We start from the raw sequence: 23,866 nt of genomic DNA, 5'->3' as shown, positions 1-23,866 counted from the left end.
AAGGCAGGTGGAGCTGGAACAGCAGGTGATTACACTTCAGTCAGCACAGACCCAGACAACAGTCCAGCACAACAACAGCCCCTTAACCAGACCCGGAGAGCTGGAGGTGGACAGAGACATATCACAGCAGAACAGTCCACACCAGACCCTGACCATAGAGTCGGCATCACAGCAGAACAGACAAATGAAGAACCCCAAGCCCAGCGGCTCTCACCCCCTCTGAGCACCCCCCTGTCAGCCTGCCTGATAGCCCTTCTGACAACCCCCACACACCCACTGAGGACAAACACAAGACACAGATTGTACTACTTATGGACTCAAATGGGAAATATATAGAAAAAAAAAACTTTTTCCCAAACACAGTGTGTCTAAACTCTGGTGTCCAAACACCCAGCGCGCCCTAGACCTTCTGTCTGAGGCCAAACTAGGGTCACCCAGCCACATAATAATACACACAGGCACAAACGACCTGAGAGCACAGCAAGAAAGAGTGGCCACAGCACTGAAGGGAGTGATTGAAAAGGCTTCTTCTACTTTCCCCAACGCACAAGTGGTTATCTCCACCCTGCTACCACGAAAAGACTTCCACCCTGCCACAATACAGCGGGTAAATGCAAGTATTTCCCGTGACTGTGCCTCAAAACCAAATGTTTTCCTGGCCCACCACTCCACCCTGGACTTGAACAGCCTCTATGACCAGGTCCACCTCTACAAGGCAGCAGTGCCCACCTTTGCCCGAACTCTAAAGGACATCGCTCTCAAACGTATCCCCAAACACTTCACACAGGAGCAACAGATCAATAGACACCCCACCCAGACCGGCGAGACACCCTCCCAGACCTGCAGGACCCCCCCCTGGACCTACACATAGAGGACCCATGCCAAGAGGAATTACATCCAGACCACCGCACACCCAGACACATCCACACCCCCACCAATCAACACCCCCCCACGTCAACCATGCCCACACCCCATTTAGGCCCCCTCAGATCAGACCTATGCCACTCCTGCCCACCCCATGCACCCCACCCCCGCAAAGAGGGCCTCAACATGGAAGCCACACATTCGCCCAGGTAGTGAGCGGGCAAACAGTCCCAACCCCCACTCTCACACTCGCCCAAGCCAATGGCATGTACCAGATGCTCAGCAGGCTCTGCTCACACTTACTGGCCTGAGGCCAAACCACGACCAACAACATTGGACACTCTATGGAACAAAAAGCATTCACTATATCATCCTGGAATATCCAAGGCCTGAGGTCATCTGCCTTTGGCCTGAAGAGCAGAAACCCGGACTTCACCAAAGAAATCGGTAACACAGACATTGTCATCCTGTAAGAAACCTGGTATAGAGGAGACAGACCCACTGGTTGCCCTCTAGGTTACAGAGAGCTGGTAGTCCCATCCACCAAACTACCAGGTGTGAAACAGGGAAGGGACTCAGGGGTATGCTAATTTGGTATAGAGCAGACCTAACTCACTCCATTAAATTAATCAAAACAGGAACATTCTACATTTGGCTAGAAATTCAAAAGGAAATTATCCTAACAGAGAAAAATGTCCTCCTGTGTGCTACCTATATCCCCCCACTAGAATCCCCATATTTTAATGAAGACAGCTTCTCCATCCTGGAGGGCGAAATCAATCATTTCCAGGCCCAGGGACATGTACTAGTCTGTGGCGACCTAAATGCCAGAACCGGACAAGAACCTGACACCCTCAGCACACAGGGGGACAAACATCTGCCTGGAGGTGACAGCATCCCCTCCCACATATGCCCCCCAGGCACAACTATGACAACATAACCAACAAAAACGGGTCACAACTCCTGCAGCTCTGTCGCACGCTGGGTATGTACATAGTCAACGGTAGGCTTCGAGGGGACTCCTATGGTAGGTACACCTATAGCTCATCTCTTGGCAGTAGTACTGTAGACTACTTTATCACTGACCTCAACCCAGAATCTCTCAGAGCGTTCACAGTCAGCCCACTGACACCCCTATCAGACCACAGCAAAATCACAGTCTACTTAAACAGAGCAATACTCAATCATGAGGCATCAAAGCCAAAGGAACTGAGTAACATTAAGACATGCTATAGATGGAAGGAATGCAGTTTGGAAACCTACCAAAAACAATTAGGCAACAACAAATTCAATCCCTTTTAGACAATTTCCTGGGTAAAACGTTCCACTGTAATAGTGAAGGTGTAAACCTGGCAGTAGAAAATCTTAACAGTATATTTGACCTCTCAGCTTCCCTATCAAATCTAAAAATCTCAAATAGAAAACCGAAGAAAATTAACAATAATGACAAATGGTTTGATGAAGAATGCAAAAATCTAAGAAAGAAATTGAGAAACCTGTCCAACCAAAAACATAGAGACCCGGAAAACCTGAGTCTACGCCTTCACTATGGTGAATCACTAAAACAATACAGAAATACACTACGGAAAAAGAAGGAACAGCATGTCAGAAATCAGCTCAATGTAATTGAAGAATCCATAGACTCTAACCACTTCTGGGAAAATTGGAAAACACTAAACAAACAACAACACGAAGAATTATCTATCCAAAATGGAGATGTATGGGTAAACCACTTCTCCAATCTTTTTGGTTCTATAACAAAGAACAAAGAGCAAAAACATATACATGATAAAATACAGATCTTAGAATCAACTATTAAAGACTACCAGAACCCACTGGATTCTCCAATTACATTGAATGAGTTACAGGACAAAATAAAAACCCTTCAACCCAAAAAGGCCTGTGGTGTCGATGGTATCCTCAATGAAATGATCAAATATACAGACAACAAATTCCAATTGGCTATACTAAAACTCTTTAACATCATACTTAGCTCTGGCATCTTCCCCAATATTTGGAACCAAGGACTGATCACCCCAATCCACAAAAGTGGAGACAAATTTGACCCCAATAACTACCGTGGAATATGTGTCAACAGTAACCTTGGGAAAATCCTCTGCATTATTATTAACAGCAGACTCGTACATTTCCTCAATGAAAACAATGTACTGAGCAAATGTCAAATTGGCTTTTTACCAAATTACCGTACAACAGACCATGTATTCACCCTGCACACCCTAATTGACAACCAAACAAACCAAAACAAAGGCAAAGTCTTCTCATGCTTTGTTGATTTAAAAAAAGCCTTCGACTCAATCTGGCATGAGGGTCTGCTATACAAACTGATGGAAAGTGGTGTTGGGGGTAAAACATACGACATTATAAAATCCATGTACACAAACAACAAGTGTGCGGTTAAAATTGGCAAAAACACACACATTTCTTCACACAGGGTCGTGGGGTTAGACAGGGATGCAGCTTAAGCCCCACCCTCTTCAACATATATATCAACGAATTGGCACGGGCACTAGAAAAGTCTGCAGCACCCGGCCTCCCCCTGCTAGAATCCGAAGTCAAATGTCTGCTGTTTGCTGATGATCTGGTGCTTCTGTCACCAACCAAGGAGGGCCTATAGCAGCACCTAGATCTTATGCACAGATTCTGTCAGACCTGGGCCCTGACAGTAAATCTCAGTAAGACCAAAATAATGGTGTTCCAAAAAAGGTCCAATCACCAGGACCACAATTACAAATTCCATCTAGACACTGTTGCCCTAGAGCACACAAAAAACTATACATACCTTGGCCTAAACATCAGCGCCACAGGTAACTTCCACAAAGCTGTGAACGATCTGAGAGACAAGGCAAGAAGGGCATTCTATGCCATCAAAAGAAACATAAATTTCAACATACCAATTAGGATTTGGCTAAAAATACTTGAATCAGTCATAAAGCCCATTGCCCTTTATGGTTGTGAGGTCTGGGGTCCGCTCACCAACCAAGACTTCACAAAATGGGACAAACACCAAATTGAGACTCTGCACGCAGAATTCTGCAAAAATATCCTCAGTGTACAACGTAAAACACCAAATAATGCATGCAGAGCAGAATTAGGCCGATACCCACTAATTATCAAAATCCAGAAAAGAGCCGTTAAATTCTACAACCACCTAAAAGGAAGCGATTCACAAACCTTCCATAACAAAGCCATCACCTACAGAGAGATGAACCTGGAGAAGAGTCCCCTAAGCAAGCCGGTCCCGGGGCTCTGTTCACAAACACAAACACACCCCACAGAGCCCCAGGACAACAGCACAATTAGACCCAACCAAATCATGAGAAAACAAAAAGATAATTACTTAACACATTGGAAAGAATTAACAAAAAAACAGAGCAAACTAGAATGCTATTTGGCCCTACACAGAGAGTACACAGCGGCAGAATACCTGACCACTGTGACTGACCCAAAATTAAGGAAAGCTTTGACTATGTACAGACTCAGTGAGCATAGCCTTGCTATTGAGAAAGGCCGCCGTAGGCAGACATGGCTCTCAAGAGAAGACAGGCTATGTGCTCACTGCCCACAAAATGAGGTGGAAACTGAGCTGCACTTCCTAACCTCCTGCCCAATGTATGACCATATTAGAGAGACATATTTCCCCCAGATTACACAGATCCACAAAGAATTCGAAAACAAATCCAATTTTGAAAAACTCCCATATCTTTTGGGTGAAATTCCACAGTGTGCCATCACAGCAGCAATATTTGTGACCTGTTGCCACGAGAAAAGGGCAACCAGTGAAGAACAAACACCATTGTAAATACAACCCATATTTATGCTTATTCATTTTATCTTGTGTCCTTTAACTATTTGTACATTGTATATATATATATATAATATGACATTTGTAATGTCTTTACTGTTTTGAAACTTCTGTATGTGTAATGTTTACTGTTAATTTTTGTTGTTTTTCACTTTATATATTCACTTTGTATGTTGTCTACCTCACTTGCTTTGGCAATGTTAACACATGTTTCCCATGCCAATAAAGCCCTTGAATTGAATTGAATTGAATTGATGCCCAGCATAAGAAACAATGCCTTTTTTTGTGTGTGCAATATTCGCACACCTCATGTAGCCTAGCTCATAGACCTATATTGTTTTGATAAAGTTTGTATCACAACTAAAGTGGCCAAATAACGTCTTAAAATGAATCCACATGAATTCACATTCATCCACAAGGTGTGTAGAGCCTAACATAAGAAGTTTGGGGAAGATAATTTATAATGAAAGCGTTACATAATCCGCATTTGCGGTCACTTTTGATTTGTTTTCCCGCTAATGGAACATTCGTGCTTATAGCCTACTGCCACGTGCACATTGCTACGCTTACATTGTGAAGAAATAGCCTAATAGTTGACCAACATTTTAAGCTAAACCTCCTGATCTGTTGCGTCAGCCTCATCGCTCATGGCTGTATTAATTTGTGATCTATCGCATCCCGCAACTGTCCCAGACTATATTCGGAATATTTATTTCTCACACAGAATATAATAGGTTGACTTTTGTACTATGGGGGAAAAGTAGATTGACATAGGCTTGTGCTTTGCCTGTTCGTTAGGCCACCTCATCTTGTTGAGTAGTTCCAATATCTTCAGTATGCACCTTCGGAATTGGATGAGGACGCACGCAGTTGCGTCCCCGATGTGTCGGGCTTCACTTGTAGCCTGTGAGAAAAACCTGATCACGTGATGGAGAACCATGTGAGTGAGAGGTGCTTCAGAGTGCGCAGCACTCAGGGAAAAGGGCCCAACGCAGCACTCCTGTCCAAGGGCCCAACGCAGCCCTCAGGGAAAAGGGCCCAACGCAGCCCTCAGGGAAAAGGACCCAACGCAGCCCTTAGGGAAAAGGGCCCAACGCAGCCCTCAGGGAAAAGGGCCCAACGCAGCCCTCAGGGAAAAGGGCCCAACGCAGCCCTCAGGGAAAAGGACCCAACGCAGCCCTTAGGGAAAAGGGCCCAACGCAGCCCTCAGGGAAAAGGGCCCAACGCAGCCCTCAGGGAAAAGGGCCCAACGCAGCCCTCAGGGAAAAGGGCCCAACGCAGCCCTCAGGGAAAAGGGCCCAACGCAGCACTCAGGGAAAAGGGCCCAACGCAGCCCTCAGGGAAAAGGGCCCAACACAGCCCTCAGGGAAAAGGGCCCAACGCAGCACTCAGGGAAAAGGGCCCAACGCAGCCCTCAGGGAAAAGGGCCCAACGCAGCCCTCAGGGAAAAGGGCCCAACGCAGCCCTCAGGGAAAAGGGCCCAACGCAGCACTCCTGTCCAAGGGCCCAACGCAGCACTCAGGGAAAAGGGCCCAACGCAGCCCTCAGGGAAAAGGGCCCAACGCAGCCCTCAGGGAAAAGGGCCCAACGCAGCACTGAGGGAAAAGGGCCCAACGCAGCACTGAGGGAAAAGGGCCCAACGCAGCACTCAGGGAAAAGGGCCCATCGCAGCACTCAGGGAAAAGGGCCCAACGCAGCCCTCAGGGAAAAGGACCCAACGCAGCCCTCAGGGAAAAGGACCCAACGCAGCCCTCAGGGAAAAGGACCCACGCAACCCTCAGGGAAAAGGGCCCAACGCAGCCCTCAGGGAAAAGGGCCCAACGCAGCCCTCAGGGAAAAGGGCCCAACGCAGCCCTTGGGGAAAAGGGCCCAACGCAGCCCTCAGGGAAAAGGGCCAACGCAGCCCTCAGGGAAAAGGGACCAACGCAGCCCTCAGGGAAAAGGGCCCAACGCAGCCCTCAGGGAAAAGGGCCCAACGCAGCCCTCAGGGAAAAGGGCCCAACGCAGCCCTCAGGGAAAAGGGCCCAACGCAGCCCTCAGGGAAAAGGGCCCAACGCAGCCCTTAGGGAAAAGGGCCCAACGCAGCCCTCAGGGAAAAGGACCCAACGCAGCCCTCAGGGAAAAGGACCCAACGCAGCACTCAGAGAAAAGGGCCCAACGCAGCACTCAGGGAAAAGGGCCCAACGCAGCCCTCAGGGAAAAGGGCCCAACGCAGCCCTCAGGGAAAAGGGCCCAACGCAGCCCTCAGGGAAAAGGGCCCAACGCAGCACTCAGAGAAAAGGGCCCAACGCAGCCCTCAGGGAAAAGGGCCCAACGCAGGACTCAGGGAAAAGGGCCCAACGCAGCCCTCAGGGAAAAGGGCCCAACGCGCCCTCAGGGAAAAGCCCTCAGGGAAAAGGGCCCAACGCAGCAGGGAAAAGGGCTCAGGGAAAAGGGCCCAACGCAGCCCTCAGGGAAAAGGGCCCAACGCAGCCCTCAGGGAAAAGGGCCCAACGCAGCCCTCAGGGAAAAGGGCCCAACGCAGCCCTCAGGGAAAAGGGCCCAACGCAGCCCTCAGGGAAAAGGGCCCAACGCAGCCCTCAGGGAAAAGGGCCCAACGCAGCCCTCAGGGAAAAGGGCCCAACGCAGCCCTCAGGGAAAAGGGCCCAAGCCCTCAGGGAAAAGGGCCCAACGCAGCCCTCAGGGAAAAGGGCCCTCGCAGGGAAAAGGGCCCAACGCAGCCCTCAGGGAAAAGGGCCCAACGCAGCCCTCAGGGAAAAGCCCAACGCAGCCCTCAGGGAAAAGGGCCCAACGCAGCCCTCAGGGAAAAGGGCCCAACGCAGCCCTCAGGGAAAAGGACCCAACGCAGCCCTCAGGGAAAAGGACCCAACGCAGCCCTCAGGGAAAAGGGCCCAACGCAGCCCTCAGGGAAAACTCAGGGAAAAGGGACCAACGCAGCCCTCAGGGAAAAGGGCCCAACGCAGCCCTCAGGGAAAAGGGCCCAACGCAGCCCTCAGGGAAAAGGGCCCAACGCAGCCCTCAGGGAAAAGGGACCCCCAGGGAAAAACCCAACGCAGCCCTCAGGGAAAAGGACCCAACGCAGCCCTCAGGGAAAAGGACCCTCAGGAAAACGCAGCCCTCAGGGAAAAGGGCCCAACGCAGCCCTCAGGGAAAAGGGCCCCCAACTCAGGGAAAAGGGCCCAGCAGCCCTCAGGGAAAAGGGCCCAACGCAGCCCTCAGGGAAAAAAGGACTCCAACGCAGCCCTCAGGGAAAAGGACCCAACGCAGCCCTCAGGGAAAAGGACCCAACGCAGCCCTCAGGGAAAAGGACCCAACGCAGCCCTCAGGGAAAAGGACCCAACGCAGCCCTCAGGGAAAAGGACCCAACGCAGCCCTCAGGGAAAAGGACCCAACGCAGCCCTCAGGGAAAAGGGACCCAACGCAGCCCTCAGGGAAAAGGGCCCAACGCAGCACTGCAGCCCTCAGGGAAAAGGGCCCAACGCAGCCCTCAGGGAAAAGGGCCCAACGCAGCCCTCAGGGAAAAGGGCCCAACGCAGCACTCAGGGAAAAGGGCCCAACGCAGCCCTCAGGGAAAAGGGCCCAACGCACTCAGGGAAAAGGGCCCAACGCAGCCCTCAGGGAAAAGGGCCCAACGCAGCCCTCAGGGAAAAGGGCCCAACGCAGCCCTCAGGGAAAAGGGCCCAACGCAGCCCTCAGGGAAAAGGGCCCAACGCCCTCAGGGAAAAGGGCCCTCAGGGAAAAGGGCCCAACGCAGCCCTCAGGGAAAAGGGCCCAACGCAGCCCTCAGGGAAAAGGGCCCAACGCAGCCCTCAGGGAAAAGGGCCCAACGGGCACTCAGGGAAAAGGGCCAACGCAGCCCTCAGGGAAAAGGGCCCAACGCAGCCCTCAGGGAAAAGGGCCAACGCAGCCCTCAGGGAAAAGGGCCCAACGCAGCCCTCAGGAAAAGGGCCCAACGCAGCCCTCAGAAAAGGGCCCAACGCAGCCCTCAGGGAAAAGGGCCCAACGCAGCCCTCAGGGAAAAGGGCCCAACGCAGCCCTCAGGGAAAAGGGGCCCTCAGGGAAAAGGGCCCAACGCAGCCCTCAGGGAAAAGGGCCCAACGCAGCCCTCAGGGAAAAGGGCCCAACGCAGCCCTCAGGGAAAAGGACCCAACGCAGCCCTCAGGGAAAAGGACCCAACGCAGCCCTCAGGGAAAAGGGCCCAACGCAGCCCTCAGGGAAAAGGGCCCAACGCAGCCCTCAGGGAAAAGGGCCCAACGCAGCACTCAGGGAAAAGGGACCAACGCAGCCCTCAGGGAAAAGGGCCCAACGCAGCAGCCCTCAGGGAAAAGGGCCCAACGCAGCCCTCAGGGAAAAGGGCCCAACGCAGCCCTCAGGGAAAAGGGACCAACGCAGCCCTCAGGGAAAAGGGCCCAACGCAGCCCTCAGGGAAAAGGGCCCAACGCAGCCCTCAGGGAAAAGGGCCCAACGCAGCCCTCAGGGAAAAGGGCCCAACGCAGCCCTCAGGGAAAAGGGCCCAACGCAGCCCTCAGGGAAAAGGGCCCAACGCAGCCCTCAGGGAAAAGGACCCAACGCCCTCAGGCCCTCAGGGAAAAGGGCCCAACGCAGCACTCAGAGAAAAGGGCCCAACGCAGCACTCAGGGAAAAGGGCCCAACGCAGCCCTCAGGGGGAAAAGGGCCCAACGCAGCCCTCAGGGAAAAGGGCCCAACGCAGCCCTCAGGGAAAAGGGCCCAAGCACTCAGGGAAAAGGGCAGCACTCAGAGAGGGAAAAGGGCCCAACGCAGCCCTCAGGGAAAAGGGCCCAACGCAGGACTCAGGGAAAAGGGCCCAACGCAGCCCTCAGGGAAAAGGGCCCAACGCAGCCCTCAGGGAAAAGGGCCCAACGCAGCACTCAGAGAAAGCCCTCGGGAAAAGGGCCCAACGCAGGGAAAAGCCCTCAGGGAAAAGGGCCCAACGCAGCCCTCAGGGAAAAGGGCCCAACGCAGCCCTCAGGGAAAAGGGCCCAACGCAGCCCTCAGGGAAAAGGGCCAACGCAGCCCTCAGGGAAAAGGGACCAACGCAGCCCTCAGGGAAAAGGGCCCAACGCAGCCCTCAGGGAAAAGGGCCCAACGCAGCCCTCAGGGAAAAGGGCCCAACGCAGCCCTCAGGGAAAAGGGCCCAACGCAGCCCTCAGGGAAAAGGGCCCAACGCAGCCCTCAGGGAAAAGGGCCCAACGCAGCCCTCAGGGAAAAGGGCCCAACGCAGCCCTCAGGGAAAAGGGCCCAACGCAGCCCTCAGGGAAAAGGACCCAACGCAGCCCTCAGGGAAAAGGACCCAACGCAGCCCTCAGGGAAAAGGGCCCAACGCAGCCCTCAGGGAAAAGGGCCCAACGCAGCACTCAGGGAAAAGGGCCCAAAGCCCTCAGGGAAAACCAACGCAGCCCTCAGGGAAAAGGGCCCAACGCAGCCCTCAGGGAAAAGGGCCCAACGCAGCCCTCAGGGAAAAGGGCCCAACGCAGCCCTCAGGGAAAAGGGCCCAACGCAGCCCTCAGGGAAAAGGGCCCAACGCAGCCCTCAGGGAAAAGGGCCCAACGCAGCCCTCAGGGAAAAGGGCCCAACTCAGCCCTCAGGGAAAAGGGCCCAACGCAGCCCTCAGGGAAAAGGGCCCAACGCAGCCCTCAGGGGGAAAAGGACCCTCAGGGAAAAGGACGCAGCCCTCAGGGAAAAGGACCCAACGCAGCCCTCAGGGAAAAGGACCCAACGCAGCCCTCAGGGAAAAGGACCCAACGCAGCCCTCAGGGAAAAGGACCCAACGCAGCCCTCAGGGAAAAGGACCCAACGCAGCCCTCAGGGAAAAGGACCCAACGCAGCCCTCAGGGAAAAGGACCCAACGCAGCCCTCAGGGAAAAGGGCCCAACGCAGCACTGAGGGAAAAGGGCCCAACGCAGCACTCAGGGAAAAGGGCCCAACGCCCTCAGGGAAAAGGGGCCCAACGCAGCCCTCAGGGAAAAGGGCCCAACGCAGCCCTCAGGGAAAAGGGCCCAACGCAGCACTCAGGGAAAAGGGCCCAACGCAGCCCTCAGGGAAAAGGGCCCAACGCAGCCCTCAGGGAAAAGGACCCAACGCAGCCCTCAGGGAAAAGGACCCAACGCAGCCCTCAGGGAAAAGGGCCCAACGCAGCCCTCAGGGAAAAGGGCCCAACGCAGCCCTCAGGGAAAAGGGCCCAACGCAGCCCTCAGGGAAAAGGGCCCAACGCAGCCCTCAGGGAAAAGGGCCCAACGCAGCCCTCAGGGAAAAGGGCCCAACAGGGAAAAGGGCCCAGCCCTCAGGGAAAAGGGCCCAACGCAGCACTCAGGGAAAAGGGGCCCAACGCAGCCTCAGGGAAAAGGGCCCCTCAGGGAAAAGGGCCCAACGCAGCCCTCAGGGAAAAGGGCCAACGCAGCCCTCAGGAAAAGGGCCCAACGCAGCCCTCAGGGAAAAGGGCCAACGCAGCCCTCAGGGAAAAGGGCCCAACGCAGCCCTCAGGGAAAAGGGCCCAACGCAGCCCTCAGGGAAAAGGGCCCAACGCAGCCCTCAGGGAAAAGGGCCCAACGCAGCCCTCAGGGAAAAGGGCCCAACGCAGCCCTCAGGGAAAAGGGCCCAACGCAGCCCTCAGGGAAAAGGGCCCAACGCAGCCCTCAGGGAAAAGGGCCCAACGCAGCCCTCAGGGAAAAGGACCCAACGCAGCCCTCAGGGAAAAGGACCCAACGCAGCCCTCAGGGAAAAGGGACCCAACGCAGCCCTCAGGGGGAAAAGGGGCCCAACGCAGCACTCAGGGAAAAGGGACCAACGCAGCCCTCAGGGAAAAGGGCCCAACGCAGCCCTCAGGGAAAAGGGCCCAACGCAGCCCTCAGGGAAAAGGGCCCAACGCAGCCCTCAGGGAAAAGGGCCCAACGCAGCCCTCAGGGAAAAGGACCCAACGCAGCCCTCAGGGAAAAGGACCCAACGCAGCCCTCAGGGAAAAGGGCCCAACGCAGCCCTCAGGGAAAAGGGCCCAACTCAGCACTCAGGGAAAAGGACCCAACGCAGCACTCAGGGAAAAGGGCCCAACGCAGCCCTCAGGGAAAAGGGCCCAACGCAGCCCTCAGGGAAAAGGACCCAACGCAGCCCTCAGGGAAAAGGGCCCAACGCAGCACTCCTGTCCAAGGGCCCAACGCAGCACTCAGGGAAAAGGGCCCAACGCAGCCCTCAGGGAAAAGGGCCCAACGCAGCCCTCAGGGAAAAGGGCCCAACGCAGCACTGAGGGAAAAGGACCCAACGCAGCCCTTAGGGAAAAGGACCCAACTCAGCCCTCAGGGAAAAGGACCCAACGCAGCCCTCAGGGAAAAGGGCCCAACGCAGCCCTCAGGGAAAAGGGCCCAACTCAGCCCTCAGGGAAAAGGACCCAACTCAGCCCTCAGGGAAAAGGACCCAACGCAGCCCTCAGGGAAAAGGACCCAACGCAGCCCTCAGGGAAAAGGGCCCAACGCAGCCCTCAGGGAAAAGGGCCCAACGCAGCCCTCAGGGAAAAGGACCCAACGCAGCCCTCAGGGAAAAGGGCCCAACGCAGCCCTCAGGGAAAAGGGCCCAACGCAGCCCTCAGGGAAAAGGACCCAACGCAGCCCTCAGGGAAAAGGGCCCAACGCAGCCCTCAGTGAAAAGGACCCAACTCAGCCCTCAGGGAAAAGGACCCAACGCAGCCCTCAGGGAAAAGGACCCAACGCAGCCCTCAGGGAAAAGGGCCCAACGGCCACTGGCTGCAAAAGGCATTCATTTTTTTAGGGGGCATTACGGCCACACAAAGAGGATGTATTTTAGGGGGCATTACGGCCACACAAAGAGGATGTATTTTAGGGGGCATTACGGCCACACAAAGAGGATGTATTTTAGGGGGCATTACGGCCACACAAAGAGGATGTATTTTAGGGGGCATTACGGCCACACAAAGAGGATGTATTTTAGGGGGCATTACGGCTACACAAAGAGGATGTATTTTAGGGGGCATTACGGCCACACAAAGAGGATGTATTTTAGGGGGCATTACGGCTACACAAAGAGGATGTATTTTAGGGGGCATTACGGCCACAGAAAGAGGATGTATTTTAGGGGGCATTACGGCCACACAAAGAGGATGTATTTTAGGGGGCATTACGGCCACACAAACAGGATGTATTTTAGGGGGCATTACGGCCACACAAACAGGATGTATTTTAGGGGGCATTACGGCCACACAAAGAGGATGTATTTTAGGGGGCATTAGGGCCACACAAACAGGATGTATTTTAGGGGGCATTACGGCCACACAAAGAGGATGTATTTTAGGGGGCATTACGGCCACACAAAGAGGATGTATTTTAGGGGGCATTACGGCCACACAAAGAGGATGTATTTTAGGGGGCATTACGGCCACACAAAGACGTTGTATTTTAGGGGGCATTACGGCCACACAAAGAGGATGTATTTTAGGGGGCATTACGGCCACACAAAGAGGTTGTATTTTAGGGGGCATTACGGCCACACAAAGAGGATTTATTTTAGGGGGCATTACGGCCACACAAAGAGGATGTATTTTAGGGGGCGGTTGTGCTTTTTTTTGTTGTTTCTTTGTTAGATGTTGTTCAGTTTGAAATAAATAACATCAACACGCTACGGTCCTCACCTTCTACCACCGACGGCCGTTACAATTTTTTTAATTTTTTTTTTTTTTTAACCTTTATTTAACTAGGCAAGTCAGTTAAGAACACATTCTTATTTTCAATGACGGCCTGGGAACAGTGGGTTAACCGCCTGTTCAGGGGCAGAACGACAGATTTGTACCTTTTCAGCTCAGGGGTTTTGAACTCGCAACCTTCCGGTTACTAGTCCAACGCTCTAACCACTAGGCTACGCTGCCACCCCGGCATATAGGAGGACCTATTTCTTTGTTTAACCTCTTCAACAACAGAAATAGCCGCATGTGCAACACTCCCTCAAATCGCTTGGAGAAAAAATATGTATATTTTATTCAGCTTTGTTCAATTGTATTCTTCATACTATAAAATAATGCCACGGAATTCTAAGAAAATCTTGTCTGCTAAATGAACTAGTCGTAGCCCACAGCCACATGACATTAACCATATCAGGACCTAATATAAGGACAACTCTGAGTGTGTTATTCCGTTCTTCTGAAATAGACCAAATGTTCTTCATATCATGTTCCTTTAGACCTGTCTAAAATGAATAATGGATTTATTGTGATGGTGTAGACTATATTACATGGATTTATTGTGATGGTGTAGGCTATATTACATGGATTTATTGTGATGGTGTAGACTATATTACATGGATTTATTGTGATGGTGTAGACTATATTACATGGATTTATTGTGAAGGTGTAGACTATATTACATGGATTTATTATACTTTTTTACAATGTAGATGTACCAAAAGTCTGCATCGGTGTCTTGTTGGCTGTGTGTGGAAGCCAGGAGATGCTAAATGTGTTTATGTTAATTAACGGTCAATTACCGTGAGACCGACAGTTATCTGCTTGACAGGAGGACCGAGAGAGAAGAAGAAGAAGGACCTCTAAGCTCTTCTGTGACACGTGGGACTGCAGGGTAGATGACAAAACAGTTTCTGGATGCATTCATGACTCACACAGTCATACAGGAAGCGTTACAGCTGTTCATTTTTAGCCTCTGCAGCAGCACCATAGATAGACATTGGTTGAGCCATTACATAATTCAGCAGGAGCAACATCCCAGAAATGTTCCAAATGCACAAAAGAATATAAAACATTTCTCTAAAATGTGCAAAAAATGTGTTTACACCCTTGTTAGTCAGCATTTCTCCTTTGCCAAGATAATTCCTCCACCTGACATGTGGAATATCAAGAACCTGATAAAAACAGCATGACGTATTCCTCTCTCATCTTTTTAAGTGCGAGAACTTGCACAATTGGTGGCCGACTAAATACTTTTTTGCCCCACTGTATATATATATATGGGATGTATAGACATTATTGACAGTATGTGTAGAATATGCAGTATATCTGTAGAATACATGGATAGTATATGTAGTATGTGTAGAATATGCAGTATATCTGTAGAATACATGGATAGTATATGTAGTATGTGTAGAATATGTAGTATATCTGTAGAATACATGGATAGTATATGTAGTATGTGTAGAATATGTAGTATATCTGTAGAATACATGGATAGAATATGTAGTATGTGTAGAATATGCAGTATATCTGTAGAATACATGGATAGTATATGTAGTATGTGTAGAATATGCAGTATATCTGTAGAATACATGGATAGAATATGTAGTATGTGTAGAATATGCAGTATATCTGTAGAATACATGGATAGTATATGTAGTATGTGTAGAATATGTAGTATATCTGTAGAATACATGGATAGAATATGTAGTATGTGTAGAATATGTAGTATATCTGTAGAATACATGGATAGTATATGTAGTATGTGTAGAATATGCAGTATATCTGTAGAATACATGGATAGTATATGTAGTATGTGTAGAATACATGGATAGAATATGTAGTATGTGTAGAATATGCAGTATATCTGTAGAATACATGGATAGTATATGTAGTATGTGTAGAATATGTAGTATATATGTAGAATACATGGATAGAATAGTATATGTACAGCAATAGTTGAATAGGATGGACTTGACTAGAATATATTATATACATATGAAATTAGTAAAACAGTATGTAAACATTAAAACAGTGGTCCATTACTAAAGTGACTAGTGTACCATGTCTATGTACAGGGATGAGTAACCGGGTGGTTGCCGCTAGTGACAGTGACTAAGTTCAGGGTACTGGGTGGAGGCCAGCTAATGATGGCTATTTAGCAGTCTGATGGCCTTGAGATAGAAGCTGTTTTTCAGTCTCTCTGTCCCAGCTATGATGAACCTGTACTGACATTTTTCATTTAACCTTTATTTAACTAGGCAAATCAGTTAAGTACAAATTCTTATTTTCAATGGCAGCCTAAGAACAGAGTGTTAACTGGCTGTTCAGGGGCAGAATGACAGATTTTTACTTTGTCAGCTCCGGGATTTGATCTTGCAATCTTTCGGTTACAAGTCCAACGCTCTAACCACTAGGCTGCCTGCCGCCTTCTGGATGGTAGCAGGGTGAACAGGCTGTGGCTCAGGTGGTTGATGTCCATGATGATCTTTTTGGCCATCCTGTGACATCGGGTGCTGTAGATGTCCAGGCAGTGTGCCCCCGGTGATGAGTTGGGCTGACCACACCAACCTCTAGAGAGCCCTGTGGTTGCAGACGGTGCAGTTGCCGTACCAGGCGGTGATACAGCTCGACAGGATGCTCTTAATGGTGCATCTGTAAAGGTGTGTGAGGGTTTTAGGTGACAAGTCGAATTTCTACAGCCTCCTGTGTGGGTGGACCATTTCAGATTGTCAGTGATGTGTACGCCGACGAACTTGAAGCTTTTCACTTTCTCCACCGCTGTCCCGTTGATGTGGATGGGGGCGTGCGCCCTCTGCTGTGTCCTGAAGTCCACGATCAGCTCCTTTGTTTTGTCGACATTGAGTGAGAGGTTATTCTCCTGACACCACACTCCCAGGGCTCTCACCACCTCCCTGTCGGCTGTCTCGTCATTGTTGGTAATCAGGCCTACCACTGTTGTGTTGTCTGCAAACTTGATGATCGAGTTGGAGAGGTGTGTGGCAATGCAGTCCTGGGTGAACAGGGAGTACAGGAGGGGGCTGAGCATGCACCCTTGTGGGGCTCCTGTGTTGAGAATCAGTGAGGCAGAGGTGTTGTTGCCTACCTTCACCACCTGGGGGCGGCCCGTCAGGAAGTCCAGGACCCAGTTGCACAGGGTGGGGTTCAGACCCAGGGCCTCAAGCTTAATGATGAGCTTGGAGGGTACTATGGTGTTGAATGCTGAGCTATAGTCAATGAACAGCAATCTTACATAGGTATTCCTCTGGGATATGGTAGTGTACAGTGCGATGGCGATTGCGTCATCCCTGAATCTATTGGGGCTGTACGCAAATTGCAGTGGGTCTAGGGTATCAGGTAGGGTGGAGGTGATATGATCCTTGACTAGTCTCTCAAAGCACCCCCTGATGACAGAGGTAACTGCTACGTGAGTCATTTAGGTTCAGTTACCTTTGCTTTCTTTGGTTGAGGAACAATGGTGGCCATCGTGAAGCATGTGGGAACAGCAGACTGGGATAGCGAGAGATTGAATATGTCCATAAACACACTAGCCAGCTGGTCTGTGCACACTCTGAGGACGCGGCTAGGGATGCTGTCTGGGCCGGCAGCCTTGCGAGGGTTAACGTGTTTAAATGTCTTACTCACGTCGGCCGCGGAGAACGAGAGCTCACAGTCCTCGGGAAAGACATGCATATAACCATAGAAGCAGTGACATATGCCTCAATGGGGTTAAATTTGTGACTTATCTGAGGTGTGGCTTTCAGTTAATTATTTTTGGCCACCCATCCCATGAGAGTGAATGTCATTCCAGTGCACTGCTATCTATCTGATGGTGTTTACTGTTTTAGGTAAAAAGACAAACAATGTCCCATTTGGAATACTGACAAATAAAGAGCATCTGATTGGGTGGGCCCAGGCTCCCCAGTGGGTGGGCCCAGGCTCCCCAGTGGGTGGGCCTAGGCTCCCCAGTGGGTGGGCCCAGGCTCCCCAGTGGGTGGGCCCAGGCTACCCAGTGGGTGGGCCCAGGCTCCCCAGTGGGTGGGCCTAGGCTCCCCAGTGGGTGGGTCCAGGCTCCCCAGTGGGTGGGCCCAGGCTCCCCAGTGGGTGGGCCCAGGCTCCCCAATGGGTGGGCCCAGGCTTCCCAGTGGGTGGGTCCAGGCTCCCCAGTGGGCTGAACCAGGCTCCCCAGTGGGTGGGCCCAGGCTTCCCAGTGGGTGGCCCAGCCTTCCCAGTGGGCTGAACCAGGCTCCCCAGTGGGTGGGCCCAGGCTCCTCCAGTGGGTGGGCCTAGGCTTCCCAGTGGGCTGAACCAGGCTCCCCAGTGGGTGGGCCCAGGCTCCCCAGTGGGTGGGCCCAGGCTTCCCAGTGGGCTGAACCAGGCTCCCCAGTGGGTGGGCCCAGGCTCCCCAGTGGGTGGGCCCAGGCTTCCCAGTGGGCTGAACCAGGCTCCCCAGTGGGTGGGCCCAGGCTCCTCCAGTGGGTGGGCCTAGGCTTCCCAGTGGGCTGAACCAGGCTCCCCAGTGGGTGGGCCCAGGCTCCCCAGTGGGTGGGCCCAGGCTTCCCAGTGGGCTGAACCAGGCTCCCCAGTGGGTGGGCCCAGGCTCCCCAGTGGGTGGGCCTAGGCTTCCCGGTGGGCTGAACCAGGCTCCCCAGTGGGTGGGCCCAGGCTTCCCAGTGGGCTGAACCAGGCTCCCCAGTGGGTGGGCCCAGGCTCCCCAGTGGGCTGAACCAGGCTCCCCAGTGGGTGGGCCCAGGCTCCCCAGTGGGCTGAACCAGGCTCCCCAGTGGGTGGGCCCAGGCTCCCCAGTGGGTGGGCCCAGGCTCCCCAGTGGGCTGAACCAGGCTCCCCAGTGGGCTGAACCAGGCTCCCCAGTGGGTGGGCCCAGGCTTCCCAGTGGGTGGGCCCAGCCTTCCCAGTGGGTGGGCCCAGGCTCCCCAGTGGGTGGGCCCAGGCTTCCCAGTGGGCTGAACCAGGCTCCCCAGTGGGTGGGCCCAGGCTTCCCAGTGGGCTGAACCAGGCTCCCCAGTGGGTGGGCCCAGGCTCCCCAGTGGGTGGGCCTAGGCTTCCCAGTGGGCTGAACCAGGCTCCCCAGTGGGTGGGCCCAGGCTCCCCAGTGGGTGGGCCCAGGCTTCCCAGTGGGCTGAACCAGGCTCCCCAGTGGGTGGGCCCAGGCTCCCCAGTGGGTGGGCCTAGGCTTCCCAGTGGGCTGAACCAGGCTCCCCAGTGGGTGGGCCCAGGCTTCCCAGTGGGCTGAACCAGGCTCCCCAGTGGGTGGGCCCAGGCTCCCCAGTGGGTGGGCCCAGGCTCCCCAGGAGTCTCATAAAACAGAGCGGGATCATTTGAGTGAACAGTTTTTGGTACGACAACGTGTGAATATTCCCCAATTTAACGGTGCGAGGAAGCAACACAAGACTAAACGTGACACGCTGAATCAGCGATAGTGGGAAGGGAAGAAGTTGTACTGTACCTGATGTGAACGCTGTCTCCATAGGGCAACACTGAGAACACCGCAAACAGAGAACGCTTGGCACAGATCAACACGATCCTGGAGACACATCAGCCACGTCAGAGAGGGATGAAGGGAGAGAAACAGACAGACAGACAGACAGACAGAGTAAGAGAGCAACAGAGATATTTCATCGAAGACATTTGCTCGCCCAATAACATTTACACGTGTAGGCCTATTTCATGTCAATATAGCGCCACTGAAATTGACTTGGGGAAAAAGAAAAAAAACTCCTATGACTAGGTTTGATGGAAACAAGGATGTTGTGTGTTGTGTAAACATTGCCCTGAATAGTAACCTTCACACCTCTATAATGACCCGAGTGGGACAAGTATCAGCTGAATAATCAGCTAACAATATACAGTCCATCTTCATAAAACAGTGTGTTTCCTCTCACCACCATTTTACGAGGTTGACATACACACAGTAGGCACCTCTGCCATTACCCTAGTTGGACCAGTATCAGCGGGAGGACCAGATGTGGCTAACACCTAACGTTACACCGTCCTGCAACATAACAAAGTTACTGTCTATTAGCCTACAGCTAACATTATCAAAGAGGATGTATGTGTAACCGATGTGAAATGGCTAGCTAGTTAGCGGTGGTGCGCGCTAATAGCGTTTCAATCGGTGACGTTACTCGCTCTGAGGCATTGAAGTAGTTGTTCCCCTTGCTCTGCAAGGGCCGAGGCTTTTGTGGCGCGATGGGTAACGATGCTTCGTGGGTGTCTGTTGTTGATGTGTGCAGAGGGACCCTGGTTCACGCCACAAAAGCCACGGCCCTCGCAGAGCAAGGGGAACAACTACTTCAATGCCTCAGAGAGAGTGACATCACCGATTGAAATGCTATTAGCGCGCACCACCGCTAACTAGCTAGCCATTTCACATCGGTTATATAAGCAAAAATGCTAATCAGTAGCATTTAAGGTGACACCAGTGGTGGAAAAAGTACTCAATTGTCATACTTGAGTAAAAGTTAAGATAATGTTGGCTTAATAGAAGTATGACTCAGTTCCCACCATCTTGCTTATGAATATCTTTAACGTTACAAAGAACTGCTTCATAACTAACTAAGTTACTGACTGTGTCTTTATAAGGTACTGACCGTAGTCTTTATAAAGGTACTGACTGTGTCTTTATAAGGTACTGACTGTGTCTTTATAAGGTACTGACTGTGTCTTTATAAGGTACTGACCGTAGTCTTTATAAAGGTACTGACTGTGTCTTTATAAGGTACTGACCGTAGTCTTTATAAAGGTACTGACTGTGTCTTTATAAGGTACTGACTGTGTCTTTATAAGGTACTGACCGTAGTCTTTATAAAGGTACTGACTGTGTCTTTATAAGGTACTGACTGTGTCTTTATAAGGTACTGACTGTGTCTTTATAAGGTACTGACTGTGTCTTTATAAGGTACTGACTGTGTCTTTATAAGGTACTGACTGTGTCTTTATAAGGTACTGACTGTTTCTTTATAAGGTACTGACTGTAGTATTTCTTGAACTGCATTGTTGGTTAAGGGCTTGTCAGTAAGCATTTCACGGTCTAATACACCTGTTGTATTCGGCGCATGTGACAAATAACATTTCATTAGATTTTGTCCCAAATGGCACCATATTCCCATATAGCTCAGGTCAAAAGCAGTACAGTAACTGGGCCCTGGTCAAAAGCAGTACAGTAACTGGGCTCAGGTCAAAAGCAGTACAGTAACTGGGCCCTGGTCAAAAGCAGTACAGTAACTGGGCCCTGGTCAAAAGCAGTACAGTAACTGGGCCCTGGTCAAAAGCAGTACAGTAACTGGGCCCTGGTCAAAAGCAGTACAGTAACTGGGCCCTGGTCAAAAGCAGTACAGTAAATGGGCCCTGGTCAAAAGCAGTACAGTAACTGGGCTCAGGTCAAAAGCAGTACAGTAACTGGGCCCTGGTCAAAAGCAGTACAGTAACTGGGCCCTGGTCAAAAGCAGTACAGTAACTGGGCCCTGGTCAAAAGCAGTACAGTAACTGGGCTCAGGTCAAAAGCAGTACAGTAACTGGGCCCTGGTCAAAAGCAGTACAGTAACTGGGCCCTGGTCAAAAGCAGTACAGTAACTGGGCCCTGGTCAAAAGCAGTACAGTAACTGGGCTCAGGTCAAAAGCAGTACAGTAACTGGGTCCTGGTCAAAAGCAGTACAGTAACTGGGCCCTGGTCAAAAGCAGTACAGTAACTGGGCTCAGGTCAAAAGCAGTACATTAACTGGGCCCTGGTCAAAAGCAGTACGCTATATAGGATCATGATGCCATTTGGAACGCAACCACTGTCTTTCACCAACAGCCAACATTCAACAGCCAGCCAACAGCCAACATTCAACATTCAACAGCCAACAGCCAACATTCAGCAGCCAACATTCAACAGCCAACATTCAGCAGCCAACATTCAACAGCCAACATTCAACAGCCAACATTCAACATTCAACAGCCAACATTCAACAGCCAACAGCCAACATTCAACAGCCAACATTCAACAGCCAGCCAACATTCAACAGCCAGCCAACAGCCAACATTCAACAGCCAACAGCCAAACAGCCAACATTCAACATTCAACAGCCAACATTCAACAGCCAGCCAACATTCAACAGCCAGCCAACAGCCAACATTCAACAGCCAACAGCCAAACAGCCAACATTCAACATTCAACATTCAACAGCCAACATTCAACAGCCAACATTCAACATTCAACAGCCAACATTCAACAGCCAACATTCAACAGCCAACAGCCAAACAGCCAACATTCAACAGCCAACATTCAACAGCCAACATTCAACATTCAACAGCCAACATTCAACAGCCAACATTCAACAGCCAACATTCAACAGCCAACAGCCAAACAGCCAACATTCAACAGCCAACATTCAACAGCCAACATTCAACAGCCAACGTTCAACAGCCAACATTCAACAGCCAACAGCCAACAGCCAACGTTACACAGTGCTACTCTATAAGGCTTTCTGTTTCACCTATCTTTTTAATGAGGGGAAGTTAAGGACACTAACTATCATTTAAAGAGAGAACATGTTCACAACAGCAACAACGACTTCTCTCACAGCGGGGGAGAAAAAAAAGGAAAGTTGTGCTTTAGTCATTATTCTCAGAACCAGAGCTGCCATAGGATATAGACAGTCATGACTTTACTAGGACCGTGTCACAAATGGAGAGGAATCCCCTGCACTACATTTGACCCCTCTGCACCTGCCTCTATCTACGCCCAATGGTAGCCTATTCCCTAAGTGCCCTGGTCAAAAGTAGTGCCCTACCTTTTTAAATGTATCCGTTATTTTACCAGGTAAGTTGACTGAGAACACATTCTCATTTACAGCAACGACCTGGGGAATAGTTACAGGGGAGAGGAGGGGGATGAATGAGCCAATTGTTAACTGGGGATTATTAGGTGACCGTGATGGTTTGAGGGCCAGATTGGGAATTTAGTCAGGACACCAGGGTTAGCACCCCTACTCTTACAATAAGTGCCTTGGGATCTTTAATGACCTCAGAGAGTCAGGACACTCATTTAATGTCCCACCCGAAAGACGGCACCCTACACAGGGCAGTGTCCCCAATCACTGCCCTGGGATTTGAAATATGTTTTAGACCAGAGGAAAGAGTGCCTCCTACTGGCCCTCCAACACCACTTCCAGCAGCATCTGGTCTCCCATCCAGGAACTGACCAGAACCAACCCGGCTTAGCGTCAGAAGCAAGCCAGCAGTGGTATGCAGGGTGGTATGCTGCTGACCAGAACCAACCCGGCTTAGCTTCAGAAGCAAGCCAGCAGTGGTATGCAGGGTGGTATGCTGCTGACCAGGACCAACCCGGCTTAGCTTCAGAAGCAAGCCAGCAGTGGTATGCAGGGTGATATGCAGGGTGGTATGCAGGGTGGTATGCAGGGTGGTATGTAGGGTGGTATGCAGGGTGGTATGCCGGGTGGTATGCTGCTAGCATTTAGGGAACATGGTTCCATTTGGGATGCAAGCTACCTCACTATCTCAAGTGGAGAAACCAACTCTGACTCAGGCCCAGCATGCATGGGAAAGAGTCTAACTGAACAAGTAAAACAATGCTAAATGGGCCTAGAATAAACATGTTGACTCCTTCTCTGGAGAAGAGCCAGATCTGGATTCTCACGGCTCGTTTATTCACTCGGGCTTTTTTGCAGCTCGAATAATAACATTGAGTCAAGGGCATTGCTTCAATGAAAAGTCACAGTACTAGTGAAGGTGGCGGAGCAGGCAGGTGGTCTTCTTATCTCTTGTGTGAACATCCCAGGGAGCCATGGTATTGTGGATACTGTCCCACCAATGACTAACTCCAAGACTAATGACCAAAAGGAGTCCTTCTCTCTCTCGCTCTCAGTGCATTCAGAAATGGATTCAGAAAAGGGGTCTTTCTCCCTCTCGCTCTCAGTTCATTCAGAAAAGGGGTTCTTCTCCCTCTCGCTCTCAGTGCATTCAGAAAAGGGGTTCTTCTCCCTCTCGCTCTCAGTTCATTCAGAAAAGGGGTTCTTCTCCCTCTCGCTCTCAGTGCATTCAGAAAAGGAGTTCTTCTCCCTCTCGCTCTCAGTTCATTCAGAAAAGGGGTCCTTCTCCCTCTCACTCTCAGTGAATTCAGAAAAGTATTCAGACCCCCTTGACTTGTTCCACATTTTGTTAAGTTACAGCCTTATTCTAAAGTTCATTAAATAAATATTTATCTTCAGCAATCTACACACATAACGAAAACAGGTTTTTAGAACTGTTTGCAAATGTATAAAAAAATACAAAACAGTATATACCTTATTTACATAAGTATTCAGACACTTTGCTATGATACTCAACATTGAGCTCAGGTACTTCCTGTTTCCTTTGATCATCCTTGAGATGTTTCTACAACTTGATTGGAGTCCACCTGTGGTAAATTCAATTGATTGGACATGATTTGGGTAGGCACACATCTTTCTATATCA

General features: G+C 51.1%; 1 pseudogene; it reads right to left on the bottom strand.

The window, feature by feature from the left end:
- Positions 1-23,866, bottom strand: part of LOC135562788 (CDK5 and ABL1 enzyme substrate 2-like) — a 126,395-nt pseudogene that overhangs the window by 54,715 nt on the left and 47,814 nt on the right.

Source organism: Oncorhynchus nerka, linkage group LG20, assembly GCF_034236695.1.
Source record: "Oncorhynchus nerka isolate Pitt River linkage group LG20, Oner_Uvic_2.0, whole genome shotgun sequence".
In the NCBI taxonomy this organism is placed as follows: domain Eukaryota; kingdom Metazoa; phylum Chordata; class Actinopteri; order Salmoniformes; family Salmonidae; genus Oncorhynchus; species Oncorhynchus nerka.
The sequence above is the reverse complement of the archived record's forward strand: the minus strand, read 5'-3'. Positions and strand labels throughout refer to the sequence as shown.